Here is a 16474-nt window from a genome sequence, read left to right as displayed (position 1 = left end):
GTGACATCAGGCGTCGCTGTTCCTCATGCCTGTCGTCCAGAGACAGCACACCTGGCCTCCTGCCCTGGGGCGGCGCTGGTCCGGCTCAGCTGGTTCACATTCCACGCAGCAGCGGAAACACGAGGAGAGCCGGGCTGTCGGCATCATCGCCAGAGACAACACTTGGCTCACACAATGAGCACACCCAGGGGGCTGCAAAGCCTTCTTGGGCTCCAGCCTGGCCTTCGAAGTCAGGAAGTTGTGGCTGAAAAGGGAGAGAAAGAAGCAGAGTGTAGAGAGAGAGGCTCTGGGTGCTGGGTCACCCCAGAAGCAAAGCCCATTTCCCAGCCTGCCTGGGGGCTGGGAGTGGGAGCAGCTGAGCCACTGAGACTCGGAACCTCCCCACTCCACTGAAGCCAGAACTCTGCTGCCTGCATCTCTTTTATTTGACTACCAAGGAATCAAATAAAATGTATTTCCAAACATAAAGTGCTAAAAATAAGTTTGGAAATCTTTGAACTAGAGGGTCCTGATAGATGTGTAGTTCTCAAACACAATAGTAAGACTTTTTACAACCATTCTTCTATTTCTTCAGCTGTAGAGGGGAAAAAGTGGCCTGCTAACGCCTGCCCTCCTCCTCGCAGGGCTGCTGGAAGCATCCAATGAGGTCACAGCCATCTCAGCTACAGGCGCTTGGGAAACAAATTTATTATTTCCTTCCTGTATAATGGAGGCTATGTCCGGTTCAAATAATTAGTCATGCAAACAAGACCATGTGTTTCTTCTAGAAGGAGGAGAAGAAAGAGATGAAGAGGAGAAGGGGGAGTAAGAAGAAAAGGAACAACAGCTCAGTTATAATTTTAAAAGGGAGAAACTGTGCTCAAGTGCCTGCCACTTAACAGAGATGGAGCAGAGGGGAAAGCTGGGGATGACTACGCTTATATTAAGCACTTGCTGTGTGCCAAGCACTGTGCAGCCTGCGAGATGCTTCATATGCGTCCTTGAAGCTGCACAGAATATGATGGAGGTGTTATTATCCCACCTTGCAGATCAGAAAACCAAGGTTCAGAGAGAATGAACGACTTAGCCACCAGCAGAGCCACCACTTGGTCCACTTGGCTACTTCTAGGGTGCATATTCCCTCCACAGCCTATACTGGGGAGTCCCCAGCCCCATTTCCTTTTTCTCTATTTTTTTTTTTTTTTTTTGGTGAGGTAGATTGGCCCTGAGCTAACATCTGTGCCAGTCTTCCTCTATTTTGTATGTAGGATGCCACCACAGCATGGCTTGATGAACAGTGTGTAGGTCCATGCCAGGGAGCTGAACCCAACAACCCCTGGCCACTGAGGTGGAGCACAGAAACTTAACCACCAGGCCAGGGGGCTGGCCCCCTGGCTCTTACCTCCCTGAAGGTCTGAGGTCTCTTTTTCATCCCTTGGGTTATTTCCTCTGTGTGGATCCTCTGTCCTGATTTCCAGGCCCCTGGACAGGTCCCAGTTACCCCCACATTCCTTACAAACTCTCTCAGAGGTCCTCACCTGCCACTCATCCACCCCTCCACTGGGGGGAGCCCTGTTCTCCAGGTCCAAAGCTCAAAATTGCCGTCGCTGCTCGTCATTTCTTCCCTTCCCCATACACACAGTCACTCAATTATCTCAAGTCTTTCTTCAGTCTATCTCATACCTCTCACTTCTCATTTCTGCTTTCTCTTAGCACTGTGAGCCTTATGTCCGCCTGGGTTCAGCGACTGCCTCGGGCTGGTCACCCTCCACCTCCAGTTCATGCTGCCTGGTGCCCACTCATGGCCCTGCCCGGCACTTTCACACCACACACCCTGCCTACCTCAGATCAGGTCCACACAGCCGGGCACTCAGGGCGCCTGCATCTTCACACGCCCCTACTCCACTCTCCAGCTTCTCCTTTAAGGAAAAGGACTGCTCACTGCACAGCACCCCTCCCTGCTTGTGGCCCCTAGTTCCCCCAGCGGGCTGTCCCCTCCTCCCTCCGGCCACTTCTCAGTCAGGCCTCCCAGCAGGCCCTGCAAAGGCGGCAGGCCTCATTATCTGCACTGTGCATCGGGCGGGAATTAAGCACTGCCTTGTGACTCTTCTATGTAGCCTGGAATGGGCGTTGGCATGGACTAGTGTTGTTTGATCTCTCCCCAGTCTGCATCTCATCACCCCAAACACTATAAATCCCTTGCAGGGGAAGATTGTCTAACAGGTCTTGGTTTCTCCCTACAGTGCCTAAAACGCAGACAGTAGGTGCTTAATACATGTGCCGATTTCCTTTTTCTTCCCACATATTTTGTCCTCAAACAAATAGCCACGGCTGGTCAGAATAACAAGCATCAGCCTTGGAAGCCTGATTTTGGCCACAGATCTCCCTCCGGCCAATTCCATCCTAACCCTTCAGCTCAAGGTCCCTCACAGGCGTCCAGGACATCAGCGTTCTCAGGGTCGCTGGTCTCCAGGGAGGTCGCTGCTGGACATCTCCAGTCCGGCTCTGCCTGCTCATTTGGTCACCTATTTCCATGTCGTTCCCTGGTCTCCAGCTAAAAGGAAATATACAGGCAGGAGGGAGAGGAGGGCTCCCTGAACACTAACACCCTCATTGGTGAAGCCACCTCCAGCCCAGCTCAGGGGCCATCAGAAGCACCCAGGGGCACCCCTGCCCTGGGGAGAGAAAGAAGACACTGCACCTTTAAGTCTGCAGCCGGTTGAGAAAAACAAGCTGTGATTTATATAAGCGGGAAAATCATGTGATTTGCAGGAACGCTCCCTCCTCCCCGGCCCCCTCCCCGCGTCGCCTCCAGCCCATCCCAGAGGGGCCCGGCCGGCGGGGAGGGGCGGGGGCGCCCGGAGCTTCCATTCACAAAGCGGGGCTGGCGGGGGCTGCGCCTAGTTCTTGCGGCCCCAGGCGCCAGGAAGGGCGGCCGAAGGCCTCGGAGCGCAGCAGAGTGTGCTTCCCCAACAGACTCGGGTGGGCTACATTTAGGAGGGTGGGGGGGTGCCCTCCCCCGCGGTCCGCTGCCCCCGGAGTGGGTCGCACAAAACCCAGGGTCGCCGCTGCCAGCGCGGGCTGCCGAGCATCCCCGCCCCCGGATCGGGTCGGCCTGCCCTCTTCGGGGGGGAAAGTGTGCAATGGAGAAACTGAGGCTTTCCCCCAACTTCTCAGGGAGAAAGAAAAGCCAGGGGCCCCCATAGACTGGCTTCTGTGTCCCAGAACACCCAGCAGGGGGAGAGCAATTTAAGAAATAATTTGGTAGGAAAAGGGCATGCTGAAAATCAGCCATTTCTAGAGCTGAGAAGCGGCTTTTAGCCCAGAGGACCTAGCTTTGAGAAAAAAAACGATGTGGCATTTTCAGACAGAGCCAAAGAAAATAAATACATGGTCCGGAGGCCCTAAGAACCAGCACGGAGCTTTTAGAGGGAGGGTGGCAGCTAGAGGAGCCGAGGCCCCCGCAGAGGTAACTCTGACAGCTTCTGAGGGCAGGATATGCTCAGGTCCTCCCAGATGCAGAAACTGTAGAGCCAGCAAGACCCGAGGAGGTCATCTCAGCCACCACCACCCCCACCGCTCTGGAGGAATACACCAAGCCCTTCCAGGAAGTGCTTCCAGCGGGAGAGGATTAGCAATCACTTCCAAAACCAAGCCCAGGAGAAGTTGGGGCCTTTCTCAGGGAGAAGAGCTGGGAGGAGATGTAAGGTTTCTCAGTGCCCATGTCATCCCCACGAGCCCCAATGATGGGCTCTGAAATTGCCCAAGGAAGGAAGCCCATGGCCTCTCAGAGTGACCAGTTCCAGGGGTTAAACCTTGTCATAGAGGAGGTTATATTTCCATTTATTTTCCTCCATTGGTCTTCTGCTGGGGACGCCGAGACATAAGCCCAGTCACAGGCAGGAAAACCATGATGCGGGGAACAAGTTGCTAACACATGGTCTCCTGTGACCTGCACCATGGCCAGCAGAGCTTGAAGTCCACCCTCTGCATCCCACAGAGCCAGTGGGGCCCGGAGAGGTCATTCTGGCCCTCCTCCGGTCCTCGCTCCCCCCAGATGGAGGGTCTTTATGCTGAGGTTGCTCCCAGAACAGTGCCTCAATGCCCTCTGTCACACCAACAGTAAGAAGATCCTTCCTGAAGGGGGAAGCTGAAGTTAGGCAAGTAGTGTCAACTACTCTGATCTTGAATCAACTATTCTTATCCTGAAGAATAAAAATATAAGTTAACATAGGGATTCAACAGAAGAGCACTCCATGCTTTCAGACAGATACCAGCTTCATTCAGTTAATTAGTGAGCTCCTTATGTGTGCCTGGCCCAGAGCTGGGCACGGGGGTCTGAGGGGCCCCTGCCCAGAGCCCTAACTTTCTGCTCCCCGACTCTGCCTCCCAGGACAGGAGACCTTCCTCTCCTCCACCAGCATCCCGGCCCACATCCAGCATGTGCTGCCCCCACCTGCTGCTGCATCGGCCTCACGTGTCTGCCAGGACCTCCCCTCTCAGAAGGCGGTAACTCTCTGGTGGTTGGGTGGTGGGTCTAAGCAGTAACCCAAAGGCCTGTCCAGAAGATGAGATCAAAGTTGGCAGCCTCCTGGGCCCCTCCCAAAGTTTATAATTTATCTCAGGCCCCACTTCCCTCTGTGCCACTGGCTTTCTCCCTTTCTTTGCTGGCTTCCTGATATGCCTGGCTGCCCCCATCCAGGTCGCCTCTTTCCTAAGCGTCCCGTGCCAGGGCCTGCCCATCTTAGAGCCCTCCCTGGTGAATCCGGCTGCCATCTTCCTGAGGGGTCTCGTCCACTTCCACAGGGGGCCTGAGCCCCACAGCCCCACACAGCTGCCCCTGCAAGGTCTCTTCTGTAAGGCTCTGCACTGAGGGTGCTCAGCCGTCCACCCTTAACCACAGGCCCGTCAGCCTCCACCTCCGACCCCCTGAGACCACAGCAGCCCCTGCCTTGTTCCGGTCTTCTCCTGTGTTCTGCTTCTGGCTTCCCTTGGCCATTCATAAGCACAGCCTGATACTGTGCAAAGGGGGACCCAGCAATAGGCCTGTGGTGAACAAACACTTTAAATGAACAAGCAAATTATGGCTCCAAACTAAAAACACTCTGGAAGCCGCAAACTCCGTTACTTTCAAAGAAACCAGATCTGGACCTCTGAGGGTTTTTAAAAATGCACCAAGGAGTGCAATGAGTGAATGAAATCGGCCCATCTCGGACACTGTCTCTTTCAGGAAACAGCCTTCAGAAGAAAAAAGGCACCCTGGCCCCTGCCAAATTCCATTCTGTTTCACATTAGCCTTCTAGCAAAATGAGGGGGCTGTCCTTGCTGGTCTTGAGGATCCTCCTAGCTCCAAAGCTCTGAGGCTCTCTAGTTCTGCCAAACCACCTTTTAGAAAGCGCCACATTCTCATAACGGAGCAGAAAATGCATTGGTGCTGTGGCCGGGCAGGCCGGGGTCTGCAGCTGAAGCTGAGAATGAGGCTTTCCCTGCAGGGTTTTCAGGGCTGTTTCCCTCCCCCTCCTCTCCCTGAAAGGGCCTCTGGTCTTGCCCAAGCTGCTGAGTAGAAGGGAACACACAGCTCCCCCGAGCAGAGGGGCCCGCCAGAGGGAAAGCTGGCCTGGCCCCAGGACAGGCTAGGCTCGGATTCTGCAGGGACATTCCTCCCTCCCAACTGGCAGGGAACTTCTAGAACTTCTAAACAGCACATCCTCAGGCCAGCTCAGGCCCCGCGGCATCCTGAACCCCTCAAGTTTATAAGCTGTTCGTGGCAACTAACACATTTGGCAAACCTCCTCGAGTGTGAGTCAAGCCAGGCCCTTTTCCCCAGGACCCAACTGACAAAGGGATACTCAGCTGGGACAAAAATGGGGTCCACGGGGCCGGCCCGGTGGTGCAGCAGTTAAGTGTACACGTTCTGCTTTGGTGGCCCAGGGTTCGCCAGTTCGGATCCCAGGTGCAGACATGGCACCGGCATTTTGTGACGGAGGATGCAGGTCCCAGGATTTCGGACACCACTTGGCAAGCCATGCTGTGGCAGGCGTCCCACATATAAAGTAGAGGAAGATGGGCATGGATGTTAGCTCAGGGCCAGGCTTCCTCAGCAAAAAGAGGAGGATTGGCAGCAGTTAGCTCAGGGCTAATCTTCCTAAAAAAAAAAAAAAATGGGGTCCAGCCAGACAAGCCCTGAGCCTTGGTTCTCTAGGCCAAGGCTGGAGAGGGCCAGAGGGAAATGTCCTCGGTCGGCCTCACGGCCACCATGCAGGCTGGTCCCGAGATCTCAGGATGTATCAGCAATTCCGGGCAGGGCTCCATCCCCAGCCCACACTCAGCCGGGGACCTGGTCAGGGACTCTCCAAGCGTTCCCAGCAACACGAAGCTCACTTTCCATGCCAGGCTCCTCCGGGGTGTCTGGGCAGGAGCAGGTGGGCCTTCTCATTGGGCTCCTGCTATGTCTGGGGGTCCAAAAAGCCTCTCTCTCCCTCAGAGTCAGTCACAGCCCCAGATCTCTGCTTTCAGACAATTTTAAAGAGAATGTTGTTTTGAAAGCTCAAGACATGTTCTGGGCTTGGCTTTGGTTCTAGCTCCGTCTCCATCTCCACAGTACTCTTCCTTGTGAATATGGAAATCCTGAAGGCAGTGAGCTGAACTGAGGGAACCTCGGAGAGCCTCTGCATCCCAAGTTAACCAGGCTGTGCCCTGTCTAGATTTTGCCACTTGGTCTCCAAGAAGAGGAGATCCACATCCACTCCTTCCTCCAGGCTGTCTACCTGGAATGCCTGCCCCTAATATTCAAGATGACTCGAGCCCCATTCCACCAACTGTGGAGACCCCATCATTTTGGCCCCCCAATCTCACAGTCCCTTTCACCTCTTGCCCCCACCACCATCTCTGTGCCCAGGATTCCCAGCAGGCTTCTGCTTCCTCTGGGGACCTCCAGCTCTGATTTCCTGCTTTTCCACCTCCCACCTCCATCTGTACCTCACCTCCTGAGGCTGCAGTCCTCTCCCAGACCCCCACCCTTGGCTCCGCTCTGTCCCCACAGTCCCCCCTCCGGCTCACACAAGGCTAATGGGCACAGCAGCAGACCTTCAGGCAAATTTGGGGGAAGGGAGGAGAAACACAGTGAGCCCATTAGAATCTCCTAATAGTAATAGACGTTACGCTCCTAAAAATTCATTAGCCGTTCCCCACCTCGGAAATTTCCCACTATTTCCTAAATCCCACCTTATCTTATCTTCTCCAGCCTCTCTCTCTTCTCCCCAAGACCCTTCTATCCAAACTCCAAGTTCCCGTGAATTTCTCTTGCAGAACAATCTGTCCTGCCTTCAGCATACCCAGAGGCTTCCAGTGTTCACCAGCACGCCTTCTCCATCAGTTTCATCACAGCATAATCCTCCAAACAGAGGGATGCCCCCACCCCTGGAATGATAAGGCACAGAATTTTGTTTCTATGTGACACTTTCTTCCTCTCATCCCCTTACACCCCACCCCCCTACATCTGGTACCCTGACAGTCAAGAAATCCACCCCAAATTGCTCCTGTTATTTATTTATTTTACTCCTCTATGAGCATGGAGAACTGCTAATCAGCATCCCTGTTGTAGTTGAAAATGATGATCTGATTAAACATGTCAGCATAAGACAGACAAAAGGACAAATTCTGTATGATTCCACTTAAAGAAGCACCAAGAGTAGTCAGATTCCTAGACACAGAATGTGGACCGGTGGTTTCCAGGGGCTGGGAGAGGGGAGAATGGGGAGTTTGCGTTTATTGGGTACCGAGTTTCAGTGTGGACAGATGAAAAGGTTTTTGAAGATGGGTGATAATGGTTGCACAAGAATGGGGATGTACTCAATGCCATGGAACTGTACACTTAAAAATGGTTAAAACAGTAAATTTTATGTTGTGTATATTTTACCACAATGAAAAAATAATGTCAGCAACATTCACTGACCCCAAGACAGACTTGCAGTTAATTCAACAAATGGGGGCTTTTTCCTCTGCCACCTTGAGCCCCAGCGGCTCTGTGAACACCTGTCACAGAGTCCCCAAGCTAAGAAGAGCATCCTCGCCTGCTCTCAGACTCGGTGGTCAGCCATCTCTCTGCCGACTGTGCCCATATTGCTGTTGGCATATGCTCCCTTTTCAAATTGATGGAAAGGAGAACCACAGAGGAGTTGCCACTGGATCAGGAGGCTTCAGACCTTGGTTCTGAACCTACTTCAGTGCTTAACTAGCTGTGCACTCTTGGGCAAGTTATTTAATCTCTCTATCTCGATATCCTTTTAAAGAAAAAGGAGAAGATAATAGCCAGCCTTGAGTGAGATAATGGATGTGAACACACTTTGAGAAGTGTGTGCAAGCTGGTGTCATGTCTTATTTCACTCTGTCAAACTAAAAACATCGCAAACATAGGAAGGACTTGCTACCTGAAAATAAGGAGGTAGACAGCAAATAGCTCAGTAAATACAACCTAAAAATAATATTTTTATCTTCAGTCATCATCCCCATCCAAGGTGGGGTGAAGCAATGACCTTCACAGTCTGGTCTCTGCCACGAAAACCCCATTTCACTGAGACACTTATTTTCTCAGTGATTAGCTTTTACTCAGAGCCAGGATACAGCTTTGCCCACAGGATGCGCATCCCACTGCCTTGGTGATGGGGTTCCAAGCAGGCACATAGTTGGGGAAGGAAGGATGGGAGGGGCCAGAGAGAAGAGTTGTATCCTGTGAGCACAAATTCCAAAATGGCACCGTCCAGTAACGTTCAAAGCACTCTACCACACTGACACGACTGTGGAAAGACTGGTGAAAAGGTGCCAGCACACACAGGGTGGCTACAAAACCACAAACCCCAAAATGAAGGTGGTCCAAAGGTGGCTTCAGTTGGCTGTGTTGGCTGCCCCTCAGTCTGACCAGCAGCCGGTTCCGCCGCTGTGAGAAGGCGGCCAGCCCCAGCTCTGGCTCCCCAGGACATCGGAGGCAGCACTTCTCTCCAGTGACAATCCCTCTTTCCCTCTGGCCTAGGAAGGAAGTTCAGGTCACTCATGGCCCAGGTAAGTCCACCTGGCTCTTCCCCTCCTCCCTTTGGCCACACTACCTCACTACGACCCTTTCTGGTCCTTCTTCTCAGCCTCCCTTCCCTTTGAGGGGAGACATGTCAACAGCCCCTCCCCACCTCCATGGAACAGCTGAAAGGGAGAGGTCCCAGGACTCCAAGTCTCCGGCCCCAGCCACACCTCGGACCGTCCCACAGCCCTCACCAGACCAGCTCAGCCCAGATGGAAGTCATCTGGTTAAAGCTTCATACTGATTTCACCAATAATTACGTTATGCTCATCCACACCCATTCCCACACCGCCTCCTCCCGAGGCCCCTTCCCACTCACTCAGGCAGTGCCAAGAAGGGAAATGGAAGCAGACCCGAAGGGACCCGGGCAGGCGATCCGGGGACACAACCAAGGCCCCAGGCTCCCCAGGCTTGGACCACGGACAGCTTCAGGCTCTCAGCCTCATCAGGCGCAGCCTCTGGCTCAGCCACCCACCTCTGCTGGGCTGCAGAATCGGTGACATACAGGAGCCGAATCTCCCCTCAGGGCACAGGAAGGGGCATGCAGAGATTTCCCAAGAAGCCGGCTCCCTTCGGGTGGCCTGTCTCCCTTCCCTCCTCTGGGCCTCCCGGTGCCTGTGCACGCTGCAGCCCCAGAGCCCACGCCACAGCCAGCCAGACGCGTCTGCAGGGCACCACACCCAAGGCCCAAGGACCCCAAGGGGAAGAGGGTTGTTGTGAGGCTCTGAGAATGTCACTAGGAGTTCCCAAATGTCCTTCTTTCCCATTCTGTGGGCTTCTAACTTTGCTTAGTACGCAGGCAAGGCTGACCAAGGGGACTTTGATCCCGTGGGCACCTGGAACAAGAAACTGCTCCCACAGATGGGGCCTCATGCTGGCTTCCCCTCCACAGCGGCCTGTTCAGGAGCAAGCGGCTGTCCCGCTCACCTGACCACACCTGCCGGGGAGCTCGGGGGCAGGGCTGGGAGCTCCCCAGAGGGCGGCAGCTCCAGACCCCACGTGCCTGAAGGAACCGTGTGGTTCCTCACAAGAAGGGAGAAGAGTCACGAGCCAGACGTCCACACAGCCTGCAATGTCCGAGTGCCACCTCCTCCACCAGTCGCCCTCCACTCACAGAGGCCGGGTGGGCGATGGGGGGATTGTCCCCTCCGGGCCCTCACAAAGGCGCCCTCTGTCACAGCCTCCTCAGAACAGGCCTCCCTGTGCCGCCCCTCTCCGTGCTCCCTCCACACACACACACACACACACACACACACACACACACACGCAGGTGCTCCCTCCAGAGCAGCTGCTGCACCGGCGATAGGCTGGAGACCCCGCTGCCCCAACGACACGCTGGAGGCCCGGGCACCCAGGACCCAGAGCCAGGGCCTGTCAGGCTCAGGTGCCAGCCCTCCCCTCAGGCAGCCACACCTGGCCGGGCAGTCAGCAGCGGTTCTTCCTGTCGAGCTGGGGGGACTGAGAGACAGGGAGGCGACAAACCACGATTTGAATCATTTGGAGAGAAGCTATAAATATAATAATGAGTCATTTGTAAAATATAATTTCATCCAAAAGCCTGGAAAAAATGGGAAAGAAGTTCTTATGCTATTTCAGGCTAAGTTGTTCAAGGGTGTTCTGCCAGAACCTGGGGAGGGGACCCAGCGGCCCACAGAGAGCTGGGCTGGGCTTCACACACACACACACACACACACACACACACACACACGCATGCATGCACACGCTCCTGCCGAGTTCGGCCTCAGACACCCCTCCCCATGGCTCTGTCACGGCATACTGGGACTAGAATGCTCACGATGGGAGTTCTCTCTGTCTCCCTCCATCTCTCTCTCTCTCTGTCTCCCTCTCGGGCTCCCTCTCTGTCTCCTACTCCCCGTCTCCCTCCCTCAGCTGATAAGAGTCGTGGACCCACAGCCTCGAGTCCAGGCTGCACTCTGCGCAGCTGAGAACAGCTGAGGGCAGGGCAGGCACACTGTTGTTTTTGGCAAACCCTTCCCCAGCCCTGGGGCCCCCGACAGCCTTGCGTGCTCAGGGTGGCTTTTCCAGGGGGGCTCCAAGGTCTCTTCCAGAGCTCTGGGAAGCCTCAGCTCCAGCCCTGGGCCTCAGCTGCTCTGGGGGGAAAGGAGGAGCCTTTGCAAACCTCTGTCTGGGGAGTGGGCAGAGGTCTCAGCTGGACCCAGGTCACCACTGCTGTTGGGGGTAGTTGTGAAGAACACAAGCTGTGGAAATAGACTTTTTCTGGGTTCAGTTACAGCTAGGCTACTGAGTATCTGTGTGACCTTAAGTAAATTACTTAACCTCTCTGGGCTCAGTTACTTCCTCTGTTAGATGGGTTTAACAACAGTACCTTCCTCAAACGGTTCTTGAGAAAATGAAATGAGCCAGCACGTACAGTGCTAGCCTAGAGCCTGGCATGGCGAACACTCGGTTATGTTAGCTAATAAGCTGCTCGTGACTTCTCACTGGGCACTGGGTGCAGCAAGAAACCAGAGGACAAGGCGCCCTGACGTACATTCTGGCCCTGAGTGGTCACAGATAAAGCAAGGTCAGGGCCCCTGGCTGTCCTGCACCATTTCATCAACTCGGCTTGCTTGTTGACCCTGAGCAAACACCCTCATCTCCATGGCCAGATCCTCCCCTTTAACCCTCCCGACATGCAGCTTCGCCTCTGAACTGACCTGCAGGGGGCACGGGGGCAGGGGGAGCCTTCTACCTCAGGGTCAGAGGCCACAGTCAACGGGTCCTTTAAGCGCCTGAGCTTAGTTCTCTTCCTCCTCCCCTCTTCTCTTCGGCTCTCCTTGCTCTCTCCTTCCTCTTCTTCAGGCTCGGTCTCTCCTCCTTCCTGGTCTTCTACCCCCAGGGCAGAGCTGGGATGAAGTTAAAGTGCTCAAACCTCTGTCTCACCCAAGCCACCAGGTCCTTGTCCCCTGTTGCTGAGAGTGGCCTTGAAAGCCCTGAACGAGACTTCATCCCCCAGGTGGCCCCTGCACCAGGGAGGCCAGAGGAGGTCATCAGAAATAGTCTCCATGTCAACGTTCTGCATTTTCCTTCCTCAGAACCGGAGCCCCACAGCCAGCCGTAGCCCAGAGGGAAAAGTAAGAGGACACTTCTGCAGCAGGAGCCTTTCCTCCCGTAACTGCCAAGCCCCCACCCCCTCGAAGAGGGCTCCCTTCCGTGCTGTCCCACCCCACCCCACCCCACCCCGATCTTCCTCCTCTCTTGGCCACAGTAACTTTATTCTCCCCGACAATTCTTTAGTACACCTGTCAATGTTCACATTTCCCTGCACGTCTTTTCATTTTTTCCATTGTTAGTTTGAATTAAGAATCCAAACAAGACCCACATGTTGCGATTGATTGGTTTGTCTCTCACGGCTCCTACGGTTTGCAGCTCCCCCTCCACGGACGTGTCAATCTCTCCATTCTCTCTTTCTCTTTCCTTGCAATATTTTTAATGAAAAAAAAATCTGGTTATTTATCTACAGAATTTCCCAAGTCTGGATTTTTTTAAATCAAAAGACAGTGGTGTCATTTAACATGTTTGTCTGTCTGTCATATATGCTGTAAGTTAGTAGTTAGATCCAGAGGCCAGATTCAGGTTCGATTATTATTATCTTTTATTGCTTCCGTTTTTTGACAAGATTACTTCACATAGGCGGTGAAGTGTGCCCCCATCAACGTATATGATGTTTGTTTCTTTTTCTGTCACATTGTCAGCCATTGTTGATCATTGCCTAGGTCCATTAATTCATTAGGGGTTTCAAAATTGTGATATTCTAATTATATCATTCCTTCTTCATTTATTAGATGGAACACTTCATTTCTAGTGCTCTTAATTGCCTTGTACAGACCCAGACTTCTATCTAGTATAGTTTTCCTTCCACTTGAAGGACTTCTGTCAACATTTCTTATAGTAAAAGTCTGCTGGTAATGAATTCTTTCACACTTTGTCTGAAAATGTTTTCATTTCACCTTAGTTTTTGAAAGATATTTTTGTTGGGTATAGAATTCTAGGGTGACAGTTTTTTCTTTCGTTACTTTCAAGATGTTGTTCCATCTTCTGGCTTCCTTGTTTTCAATAAGAAATCTGCTGTCACTTTTATCTTTGTTCCTTTCTACATAAAGTGTCTCTTTTTCTCTGGCTGCTTTTACGATATTCTGTTTAGCACTGGTTTCAAGCAATTTGATTATGATGTATCTTGGTGTAGTTCTTCAGTGTCTTGTGCTATGAGTTCATTGAGCTTCTTGGATCTGTGGGCTGATAGTTTCCATCAAATTTGGAATATATTTGGCCATTACTTCAAATATATTTTCTGCCCTCCCCCTTTTTCTGGGACTGCACTTACACATATATTAGGCCCCCAAAAGTTTGCTCACAGCTCACTGATGCTCTGTTCCCTTTTTCTTTTCTCAGTATTTTTCTCTGTGTTTCATTTTGGATAGTCGTTATCACTAAATCTTCAAGTTCACTCATTTCTTCTTCCTCAGTGTCTAATCTGATGTTAATCCCATCCAGTGTATTTTTCATTTCACATTATATTTTTTCATCCCCAGAAGTGTTATTTGGATTTTTTTTTATATCTTCCATGCATTTACTTAACATGCTTAATCTTTCTTTTACTTTCTTGAGCATATAATTGCTTTAATGTCTTTGTATACTAATGTTTTTGTTCTAACATCTGTGTCCTTTCTGGGTCTGCTTCTATTGATTGAGTTCTTCTCCTTGTTATGGGTCATGTTTTCCTGATTATTTGCATGCCTGGTAATTTTGGACTGGATGGCAGACATTGTGAATTTTACCTTGTTGGGTGCTCAACTTTTTTATTCCTATAAATACTCTTGAGCTTTGTTCTGGGACACAGTGAAGTTACTTGGAAACAGTTTGATTCTTTGGAGGCTTGCTTTTAAATTTTGTTAGTTGGGACCAGAATAGCCATTATTCTGTAGCTATTTTGCCACACTGCTGAGATAACTTCTGAGTACTCTATCTGATGCCTTGTGATGGATGAGGTTTTCCACTCTGGCAGGGGGACCGTAAACTATTCTTTAGCTGTGTGAGCTCCAGGGATTGTTTCCTATGCCTCTTTTGGGTGGTTTCCATGGACTCAGGTAGTTTCCTCACACACATGCTGACCAGTACTCAGCTAAAGACTCAAAGGGACGCTCTGCAGATTTCTGGATCTCTCTCTCTCTTTACTTCTTTTTCCTCCTTCCTCTCTCTATATCTTGCTTCTCTCTGGTGCTCTGCCCTGAAAACTCCAGCTGCTTTGGCCTCCATGGACTCCTGGTCCATCTCATCAACTCACAGAGACTGTTGGACTCTATCTGGGTTCCTCCTGGAAACTCTCTCAAGGCAGTAGCCTGGAGCAATCACAGGACTCATCTTATTTGTTTTCCCTCTCTCAAGGATCACTGTCCTGTGCTGTCTGATGTTCAAAACCATCGCTTCATATATCTTGTATAACTTTTTCATTGCTTCACGTGGGAGGGTAAATTCCATCTTTGTTATTCCATCCTGGCCAAAAACAGAACTTGGCCTGGGTGACTTCTCCCTAAGTTTATATATTCAGCCTAGGACTTTGCTCCCAGAAGATTTCCCTACTCCCCACCATCACCTCCACCATTCCAAGTTGGATGTCCTTCCTGAGAGAGCTTATAATACCCTCCCTGTGGGTGTGATTATTGTTCATGAATCTCTCTGCAGGGCCGCTCTGTTGCTTCCTAGTCTGTGAGCTCATTTAGGGTAGCATTGTTTCTACACATCTTTCCAGGCTTTCTGGTGTCTAGCATACAGTAAGTGCTGAGCTAACTGTTTAGGAGAATAAATAAAGATCAATCTATGGTCTCCTGGCCACCACCAACTAGAACTAAACAACAATATAGCCATACTCATAACTGGTACGTGCTGTTAGACTTGCCATAAACAGTGGGCACTAACTCAGACAGCTGTCCTCTGGGCTCTTCCCTCTTCCTGAGCTGAGCTGGCAGTGTCCAGAGCACTCCCAAGAATGTGGTTTTATATATCCTGACCTTGACAATTCCACAGCCTTTGATGGAGGGTGTGTGGAACTGAGACACATGAGTCACCCAAGGTGCCAGAAAAGTGCTTCACCCAGACTCTTAGAACACTCCCTGTCCTGAGGTGTGGTGGAGGGAAGAGAATAAACATGGATAAACCTAGTAATCACTCTCTTTTCACCCCCACAGATGTGTCCAGAACTCTCTGCCTGTACAAGGGCCACTGACAGAGGACCCCAGGCATATTCCTGGCCAGTTCAGCGTCTGGACAAGGCTGCCCCAGCAGGTGAAAAGCAGGATCAAGCAGAGTCAAGGAGCAGGGGGCAGGGGCTCAGGGCAGATCAGTCTCTGGAATCACAGTCTGCATACTTCCAAAATCCACCTCGGTTCCGGAAACCTGTGCTTTTCAGGTCTAGTAGACAAGTCTCTGCCAAGCTCCCACTCTGTGCCTTACACCGGGTGAGGTACTGTGAGGACAAAGTCCTGCTGCCTGTCCTTGAGGAATTTAATAATTTCCCTAAAGGCAATGTCTCCCAAAGTAGGCTTCCCTTGTCACCTGCATGTGAACCATCAGGGATATTTACTAATAATGCAGATTCCTGAGCCCAATCCCAAACAGAAAGAATCATATTCTTTGGGGATGAAGCCCAAGAATATATACTTTTTGTGTGTGTGTGAGGAAGATTGGCCCTGCGCTAACATCTGTTGCCAAACTTCCTCTTTTTGCTTGAGGAAGATTGTTGCTGAGCTGACATCTGTGCCACCCTTCCACTATTTTGTATGTAGGGTGCCACCACAGCATGGCTTGATGAGCAGTGCTAGGTCCACACCTGGCATCTGAACCTACGAACCCTGGGCCTCCAAAGCAGAGTGCGTGAACTTAACCACTACGCCACTGGGCCAGCCCGGAATCTATACTTTCAATAAACATTTTATGTACATAAAAGTGTAAGAATTGCTGTTTTATCCCTATGAAGTTTCATTCACTGCATTTGGGGACCTGAGAATTACGTTGGGAGTTGAAAAGTCTCTGACTGTTGTCATCTGGGCTTAGAGTTTCTTGGGCACTATAACTCCTTTGGTAGGCTTCCAGCCTGTTTGCTTCTGATGGATTCTACGAGCTAGTATATAAAACGAGAGATCTTGCTGAGACTAGTCTTTGGGTCCCAGTCTGGTATGGGTATGTCTTTCCCCAAGCAACAGGCCTTAGCGTTCTTCCAGACACCCAACCTCATGTTTAATCTTGAACTATACCTTAGAACAATTAGGGAGGCACCCAAGTCTGGTCCTTGCCTGTAGACTATATCCCACTTACATCTCTAATGGGATTGATGGTTCGGTTCCCTCTGTCTTGGAGGGAGTCAAAACCAGGAGGTGCTCAGGAAAGGGCTAGGGAGCAGGTTCAATC

The 16474-nt window shown here is 51.6% G+C and overlaps 1 long non-coding RNA gene across 1 annotated transcript; it reads left to right on the top strand.

The window, feature by feature from the left end:
- Window positions 1–11958: 11958 nt before the first annotated feature.
- On the top strand, window positions 11959–16008 carry LOC139041567 (uncharacterized). Its single transcript, XR_011496971.1, has 3 exons — window positions 11959–12144; window positions 15256–15352; window positions 15853–16008. It is a non-coding gene; the product is annotated as an uncharacterized lncRNA (long non-coding RNA).
- Window positions 16009–16474: the final 466 nt, after the last annotated feature.

Source organism: Equus asinus, chromosome 22, assembly GCF_041296235.1.
Source record: "Equus asinus isolate D_3611 breed Donkey chromosome 22, EquAss-T2T_v2, whole genome shotgun sequence".
Lineage (NCBI taxonomy): Eukaryota > Metazoa > Chordata > Mammalia > Perissodactyla > Equidae > Equus > Equus asinus.
This window is presented reverse-complemented; position numbering and strand designations above follow the sequence as displayed.